This window comes from Cynocephalus volans, chromosome 2 (assembly GCF_027409185.1).
Source record: "Cynocephalus volans isolate mCynVol1 chromosome 2, mCynVol1.pri, whole genome shotgun sequence".
In the NCBI taxonomy this organism is placed as follows: domain Eukaryota; kingdom Metazoa; phylum Chordata; class Mammalia; order Dermoptera; family Cynocephalidae; genus Cynocephalus; species Cynocephalus volans.
This window is the reverse complement of record NC_084461.1, coordinates 196625066-196634754: the sequence shown is the minus strand read 5'-3', so window position 1 is coordinate 196634754 and position 9689 is coordinate 196625066.

Below are 9689 nucleotides of genomic sequence, written 5' to 3'. Positions count from 1 at the left end.
AAGATATTTCTTACCATCATTATGTATTTATTTTATAATAATTATTTTTGTTTTATTGACATTAACCATTGAAACGTGTACAATTCAGTTGCATTTAGGGCATTCACAGTGTCGTGCAACCATGAGTTCTATCCAGTTCTACAACATTTTCATCAGCCTAAAGGCAAACTCTGTACCCATTAAGCCGCATTCCCCTTTCTGAATCTCTTCCCCAGCCCTGGCAACCACTAACCTGCTTTCTGTCTGTATAGGTTTACCTATTTTGGATATTTCATATAAATATGTGATATTTTGTGTCTGGTTTCTTTCACTCAGCATAATGTTTTTGAGGTTCATCCATGTTGTAGCATGTGTCTGTACATTATTCCTTTTAATGGCTGGATTATATTCTATTACATGGATATACTACATTTTGTTTATCCATTCTACACTTGATGGACATTCAGGTTGTTTCAATCTTTTGGTGATTGTGAATGGTGCTGCTATGATCGTGCATATACAAGTTCTTGTCTGAATACCTGTTTTCAATTCTTTGGAGTATATACCTAGAAGCTGGGCCATAGGGTAATTCTATGTTTTACTTTTTGAGGAACCACCAAATTGTTTTTCACAGTGCCACACCATTTTACAATCTCACCAGCAATGTATAGAAGGCTCCACTTTACTCACATTCTTGCCAATATTTATTATTTTGCCTTTATTTACTTATTTATTGATTTATAGCCATGCTAGTGGATATGAAGTAGTACTTCCTAGTTTTCATTTGCATTTCCCTGATGGCTACTGATGTTGAACATCTTTTCATATGCTTATTGGCCATTTGTGTAATTTTGGAGAAATATCTATTCAAGTCCTTTGCCTATTTTTAATTGGGTTGTTTGTCTTATTATTGAGTTGTAAGAGTTCTGAATTTTTAATTTTGATGAAGTTCAATTTATCTATTTACCTATTTTTTCTTTTATTATTTGTGCTTTTAGTGACATAACCAAGAATCCATTGCCAAATTCAAGGTCATGAAGACTTACCCTAAGAGTTTTATAGTTTAAGTCTTTGATCCATTTTGAGTTAATTTTTGTATATGGTATAAGGCCTAACTTCATTCTTTTGCATGCAGATATCCTACAATCATGTTTTTTAATCCTTGCCCTTGCAGTCTTAACCAATGATTTCCAAATTTTTGTGATCATACATCCCTAAGAGGAAACAACCTTGGAGTCCATATCTCTAGTATACATAGATTTACTTATTAACAGAGTATATACGTATACGCTCCACCGTTATAATATCTACATTACAAAATATATGAGGAGTCTTCAAAAAAAGACTCATATTATCTTTTCATTCAATTCTTCCATGAACTTTTTTTTTTTTTTTTTTTTGGCGGCTGTTGCAAGGTGGCACTCTAACCAACTGACCTAACCAGCTAGCCTCCATGAACTTTTTGAAGTACCCTCATATACGCAATAGAAATTTTAAAGAGATGAAATAGAAAAAATACCTATAGAAGACCTGGGCTTTTCTTGGTGGATCATCTCGAGTGTTCCCAGGGGCTGTTTCCCCTCTCTGAAGCCTGCTGTTGCTGATAACAGAGCAAGGTCAGCACGCCTTCTAAAGGGACAGCAGGGCCTGCTGCAGTAAGGCATGGGAGTGAACCCTCCAGATTGGGTTTCCCCTTCTCGGTCACAAAGTCTGATGTTAGAAGAATGGGTGTTTGAATCCTGGTTCCATCTATTTCCTGATTGTATGTTACTATATTAAGGAGCAGGGTCCTGACAGACCTTCTGATCCTCCTCTGCTGTCTAAAGAATTCAAGGCAGGAACCCTCTCATTGGAGGATCCAAAGGAAGACATAAGGGAGAGCAACAGGGAGAGACAGTCCTGGACGTGGCCTGCCCCACCCTTTGAGAGGCAGTATGGCCTGATGCATGAGAGGAGCCTGGGGTGGAGAGGCCTGGGTTGACGCCCTGCTCTTTCTCTTAACAGCCATGTGACCTTGGCCAAGTGGTGACACTTCTCTGAACCTCAGTGTTCTCATCTGTAGCATGGAGACAATAATAATTATACCTGCATTGTAGGGGCAATAATTACTCATTATCTGATGAGTAAATAAAATAGCACATGAAAGTGCTTACGCTGCACTAGAGCTTGATAAACAACAGTGATTATTGTTATTACTTAAGGCTTAAGAAGGACAATGTGTTTACCACATTATTTACCTATTCGTTCATTCAACCGAGATGTAGAGAGTGCCTACTGTGTGCCAGCCATACAATGGAGAACAAGAAGAAAATAGTCCTTACTTTCAGGAAGCATATGACCTAGGGATACACAGGCATTAGCCAAGTGAGACACACACACACACACACACACACACGCCAAGTGAGACACACACACACACACACACACATTAGCCAAGTGAGACACACACACACACACACACACACACACACACACACACACACACACACACACACACACACACACACACACTGTGGGCAAGTGCTGCAGGGAAATGAAATGGGGCAAAGGCAAAGGAATAAAGGATCAGAGAAGTGATCACGGAAGGTTTCTGTGGGGAATTGACATTTATGCCAAAAACTGAGAAGCAGAGAGGAATTAACCAGGCACAGAAAGGAGAGAGGAGAGGAGTGCTGCAGCCTGGGGGAAGCATGCTTAGGCTGGGGAAGGACGTCCAGGCTGAGGCTAAGGTGTTCCATGTTGGGGGATGGGTGCTCTGGGTTGAGGATGAATGCTCCAGGCAGAGGGAATAGTGCTCCAGTAGAGGAGAAGGGTAAGGGATGGGTGCCCCAGATTGGGAGAAGGTTGTTCAAAGGTCCTATGTTGAGAAAGAGTTTGGTGATTTCTTTTGGAAAGAAGGGAGGTGGGGTGTGGCTGAGGTGAGGGTGGAGAGGGTGGCACGGGCCAGATCATGCAGGGCTTCATAGGCCACTGTAAGGGTTTGAATTTTGTTCTACCAGTGTGTGGGAGCCACTGGAGAGCTTTCAGCTGGGGTAGCGGGCAACAGTGGCCACCAGAAGATCCTGTGTGCTACTCCAGACATTTTACTGAAGGAAGGTGGTCCCTGGACTTGCATGAGGAGGTGGATAGAAGTGATCAGGTTCAACAAGAGAGATTTAGAGCCTGTGTTAAGCCCAATCTCCCTATTTCTTTGCTGTGTGGCCTTAGGATGTTACCCATTCTCTCTGTGTTCGGGTTTCCTCTCCTGTCAAGTGAAAATAATAAATGTACCTATCTCAGTTTTGGGGATCAGACTAAATGAGTTGACGTAAGTTGCTTAGCAAAGCACCTGGCATGGTGTAAGCTTGTGATAAATGGTCATTGTGGCTACTACTAATACTGTTATTATTTTTCTATTGTGTCAGGTAGGGAGAGGTGGGCTTGGTGACGGTTAATATATTTAACTCAAGTCCCAGGTAAAGCACTTAGCATTACGCTTGGGACATAATAGACATTTAGCAAATATTTGTTGAGTGAATGAATGAATGAATGAATGAATGCACCTTTCTCTCTCTGTTTCTTTTTTCTTTCTTTCTTTTTTTTGACTAGCTGGTACAAGGATTGAACCCTGGCCCTTGGTGTTATCAGCACCACATTCTAACCAACTCAGCTAACCAGCCAGCCTCTCTCTCCATTTCCGATAAACAAGTTCTATCCTGCATCAGTCAATCAACATTGGTTGAGCCTTAACGTAGATCCAGACACATGCTGGACACTAGAGACAATAGGTGGGCAAATGGGAAATACACGATTGAGCCAACACAGGGTCTGCTGGCTCTCCCTCTGGGAGTGCCCATTCCTCTCTCTCCACCTTTATGATCCAGCTCAAACACCAGTCTTCCCTTTTTCCCGCTCTAATCCACCATGCTCTCCTGTTCCATTGAGCCTCCAAAGCTCTCTTAAGGCCCTCCATACTTAGTTTCATATAATTTGTTTCTTTACTGGAGCATAAATTCCACAAGAACTGGCAGCAAGCCTTATTCAGGTTTGGATACCTACAAAGTACCTTACATGGCGGAAAAGGCATAATGGATTCATTCAATGACAAGTGAAGATGCAGAGATGGAATACCAGCCGTTGACCTCGAGCAAGACACTTCTTTCTTTGGTTACGTTTCTCTATTTGTAAAGCAAAAAGGGGGTATCAGAGGCTCTCCAAGGCAGACTTTCTCAACCTTTTTGAAATCCGGGCATTCCTGATGAGTGACATTTTCACGTGACACACGCTTCCATGGGCCTTCAGATAAGATAACCTGAAGTTCTACATAACCCCAGTGCTGCCTCTCCTGCTCAGGAGAGCATGTCTGAAGGCCAGGGAGTAAGAGTGACGTTATTTATAAACATAACCTTGACTCCTCATTTCCTCATTTGTTTATTACTTTTTCTTTATTCATTTACTTAAAGTGAGAAAAGCATTTTCAAGCTTCAGTAGAGGCAATAGTTAAGAATACCAGGTCAGAAGCCAGAGAGACCTGACTTTAAATTCTCTCTTCAGGGCCGGCCCGTGGCTCACTTGGGAGAGTGTGGTGCTGATAACACCAAAGCCACGGGTTCAGGTCCCTATCTATATAGGGATGGCCGGTTAGCTCACTTGGGAGAGCGTGGTGCTGACCACACCAAGTCAAGGGTTAAGATCCCCTTCCCGGTCATGTTTAAAAAAATAAAAATAAAAATAAATAAATAAATTCTCTCTTCGCCATTTCTGAATATGTGTCCTTGGGCAAGTTACTAAGCCTCAGTTTCCTCTTCTGCAAAATGGGAGGATCGTCACAGAACCAACCTCAGAGGGGAGTGGAGAGGATTAAATGAGATCGTGCAGGAAACCTCTTCGCACCATCCTGAGCGTATGGTAAGGGCTCAGTAAAGTTGTCAATATCTACTGTTATTGTTATTAGTTACAAGTTACATGTGACACACTAGAAAATTGGGGTACAGTGCTGAAGACTGAAAACTAAGCTCTCGATTAGCGTCTGCGAAATTTGATCTTTCCTGGTTTTCTGACCCAGTCTTGGGGGTCCTGAGCGCTGGTGGATTTCCCTGCTGGTGAAAATATGAATAGATTTGTGGATGTAGCTCATTCTTTCTTTGCCTTGGTGATTCTATCCTCACTCTCTCATCCTATCCCCTTTTAATCTTTTTGTTTTGTTTTGCCTTTTTAGTAAAGTATCACTCTCTTTTTTTTTAATTGAGGTATGATTTACATAAAGTAAAATACATAAATTTGAAGTGTATAGCTGGTGGATTTTTATATGTAACTACAACCCAGATTAAGATACAGACCTTTGTTATCCATGACAGTGACCACTCACCACTGAGTGGCTACTGAGTACTGAAATCTTAACTCCAGGGTCAAGGATTCAGATCCCCTTACTGGTCAGAAGCCCCCTCAAAAAAGAAATGTGGCTGTTCTGATCTGAGAAGCGCTGTAAGTGCAAAATATACATTGGATTTTGAAGAATGTGAAAAATAAATGTAAAATATATCATTGATAATTTTATATTGATTATATGTTGAAATGTAATGTTTTGAATGTATCATTAAAATAAATTTTAACTGTTTCCTTTTACGTCTTTTTAATCTGGCTCCTAGAAAATTAAGAATTACATATGTGGTCCACAACTGGGGTTTGCATCTTATTTCTGTTGGACAGTGCTGATACAGAACATTTCCTTCCTCTAGAAAATTCTCCCCTGCTTTCAAGTCAATATCTGCTCCCCTCCCCACAAAGATAAACACTATTATGGCTTCTCTTCCCATAGATTAGTTTTGCCTGTTCCAGAACATCATATAAATGGAACTTTTTGGTATGTATTTTTTGTGTGCCTGGCTTCTTTTGCCCAGCATACGGTTTTTGAAATTCATCCATATTGTTACATGTATCAGTCTTTTGTTCCTTTTTATTTTTGCATAGTATCCCATTATATGAATGTATTATAGTTATCCATTCTCCTGTTGATGGACATTTGGATTGTTTCCAGTTTCTGGATATTATGAATAATGCTGCTATCAATGTTCTTGAACAGTCTTTAAATAGTCTCTTCAAACTGTTTTTACTATGTTTTTTGGTTGTTAATATAAATCCATACTCACAGAAAAAAAATCCATAATCATACTAACACAAAGTATGTGCCTCCTCACTTCCCCACCCCATATTAATGGTTTGATGTAAATGGCTTATGATTTGATGTAAATCCTTCCAAACTTTTCCTCCACGTATAGAATCACGTATTATCATTATTGATAACATTTTCACTTTGGTGGCTCCTCCCTTGATTGCCTGACCCCTGGGGATGCTGTATAGCCCTTGATCCCTGCCCTTCTTGTTCTAAAGTCTGTAAAGACCAAAACTGCAAAAAGTGTAGGGATCATCTAGTCAGGGAAGGCAAATATATGGCACACCTTCTACTATTACCTGATTTCCTTCATTCAAGGTAGACATTACTAATCAATCACAGATTTCTATCCTTGCCCAGCCCCAGCCACTACTAATCAGTAGAAAAACTAAATCCAATTCCTATCTCTGGAATAATTTGTCCTCTTTCCATTTTCCACATGAATAAACTAGGGCTCGGAGAAGGGAAGAGCTTGCTTCAAGGTCAGAGACAGAGCCCGCAGGCTCCTGACTCCCTGTCTAATGCTTTATCCACTAGATTCACTGACTCCAAAAACTATTTCCCTGGGATCTCTAAAACTTGGTTTCTAAGGAGAAGGCATTTGGTTTCCCAGATAGGGACCCTCTGCTCTTGGCAGCCCCCCATCTTTATGATCTGGCTGAGTGTAATGGAAATCCTTGCCAACAGTGTGCATCCCCTCTCCCACGGTCATCTCTGACAGAACATCAGTTTCAGTTCTCCAGGTCTGCAGTTTCAGTTTCCCAAAATAAACATTTTAAAACATAAAAAATAAAGGACACATGGTCTTAGCATCTTTGTCTTTAGCCCCTGGATTGTGGAATTATTAATTGACCAGACTAAATCAAATAGTTAATTACAACAGAGAAGCGACTTCAGATGCTGAAACCATAAAACTCTGAAAGCATCCCCTTTTCACCAACACATCAAACCAGCTCTGCCTGTCATTGGAAGCGACAGTGAGAAAGTGAGAAAGTGGGAGAGTCAGCAGGTCTCAACAGACTGTGGGTGTTCTCAGCTGGGCAAGCAGAATAGTTTATTTAATTCCCTCCCTGTGGGGGGTGGGGGTGGGGAAGTCATGGGGGGAAAATGGAGACAAGAGATAGCATAATGAGTGAGTCAGGAAGAGCTGGGCTCTTCGACTGACTGGCTGCATGACCTTGGGCATGTCACTTCAGGAGTTTGAGTCTCAGTTTCTTCGTCTGTAAGACAGGCATATTAATAGAACCCACTACATTGGATTATTGCAGTGATTCAAATGATCTGGTTAAAAAGACGTATACAAAACTCTTGTTAGTGTTGTCTCTAGATTGTAAGCTCTGTGAGAATAGGGATAGCTGCTGTCTGTCTCCTTCACCAACCCATCCTCCAGCTCCAGCATAGTGACAGCTTCTAGGCAAGTTCTTAATACACAACTATTACGTACTTAGTGTAAGGTACGGTAATGAGGATGAGGATGGTGGTGGAGGAAAATGCAAAGAGGTTTAGCACAGGAACACTGCCTTAAGTAGCTCTCATTCCAGCATTACAGACAGTCCAGAACCATCTGTAATAATTGGTGGATTTTGTATAAACAGGTAGATAATATAATGTAGCGGTTCACGAGGGAGATTCTGCTATCATCTGGCATCAGATTTGAGTTCAAATCTCAACTCCCCACTTGCTACCAGTCTTTTTTTTTTTTTTTTTTTTGCAGCTGGCTGGGGATTCAAACCCTTGATCTGAAGGCTTGAGCTTGGTGTTACAACACCATGCTCTAACCAGCTGAGCTAACCAGCCAGCCCATACCACCCTGATCTTCGTTAGCAAGTTTACCTCTCAACGCTTCTGCTTCCTGATCTGTAAAATAGGGACCTACCTCTAGAGTTGTAAGGGTTGAATGAATGTCTTGACGCAAAGTGCTTAGTGCAATGCCTGGCACATAGTACTTGCTCAATACATCTTAGTTATTACTTTATCATTTATTATGTGACTTTAAACAAGTTACTCAACTTCTCTGAGACTTATTTTCTTGGTTGGTAAAAAAAAAAAAAAAAAAAACAATAGTTACTACCTTGTAGAATTGCTGAGAGAATGAAAACAGGGAAATCCCTGAAAAGTGCTTAGCACAGTGTCTGGTATATGAAAAGTGCTTAATAATTTCTAGATAATAATAATTATAATTATAACACCAAGGTCATGGGTTTGGATCCCCATACTGGCCAGCTTCCAAATAATAATAATAATAATAATAATAATAATAATAATAATAATAATAATAATAAAAGGTAAAAGTAAGGTGCTCTGGAAGAAAAGAGAGTAAATCCATTTTGATGGATAGGCACTGGGATCAGGGAAAGGTTCATACTAAACAAATGATTTTTTTTTTAGTAACAGCTTTATTGATATATAATTCACATACAATCTAATTTACCCACTTGAAGTATAAAAAATATATTCATAGAATTGTGTAACCATCTCTACAATCAATTTTAGGACATTTTCATCACTCCTCAAAGAAACCTACACCCGTTAGCAGTCACTCCCCATTTCTCCCTAAGTCTTCCCCCTCTACCCCCCAAAGTTCTAGGCAACCAGCAGTTTACTTTCTGTTTCTGTGGATTTGCCTATTGTGAACATCTCACGTAAATGGAATCATAAAATATGTGGCTTGTTTGTGTCTGGCTTATTTCACGTAGCATACTGTTTTCAAGGCTCATCCATGTTGTTGTATGTATCAGCACTGCGTTTGTTTTTATGGCCAAATAATATTCCATTGTTTGGAGCTGATGAACAGCTCCTTCCTTACTTTTCCATAAGTGTTTTAGAGTTTTTAAGATGGTTTTACTCATATATGATTTCACTTCACTCTTGTGACAACTCTGAGAGTAAATGGAAGCACAGAAGGCTGAGTGGTGCTTCCCGAGACCCACCCAACCAGAAGCAGTGGTGGTCCCAGGACCAATCTGTGGATCTTTTGACTCTCAGTCAAGTGCTCTCGTTACCCCAACTGATTGCCTTCTGGCTGAGTCCAGAAATTGGGAGAAGGAAAAAGTAAAGAGAAAAATTAGGGCAAAAAAAGTGTGAGATTGAAAACTTATTTCCACACAGAAACCTGCACAAAGATGTTTACAGCAGGTTTATTCATAATTGCCCAAATTTGAAAACAACCAAGAGTTTCTTTAGTAGGTGAATAGATAGGTAAACTGTGGTACATCCAGAGAATGGAATATTATTCAGGGCTAAAAAGAACTGAACTATCAAGCCATGAAAAGACACAGAAGAACCTTAAATATGTATTACTAAGTGAAAGAAGACAATACAAAAAGCCTACATACTGAATGATTCTGACTATATGACATTCTGGAAAAGGCAAAACTATGGAGACAGTAAAAAGATCAGTGGTTACTAGGGGACGAGGGGAGGAAGGGATGAATAGGTGGAGTACAGGGAATTTTTAGGGCAGTAGAACTACTCTGCACAATACTAAAATGGTGGACACATATCATTATAAATTTGTCCAAACCTATAGAAGATACAACACCAAGAATGAACCCTAATG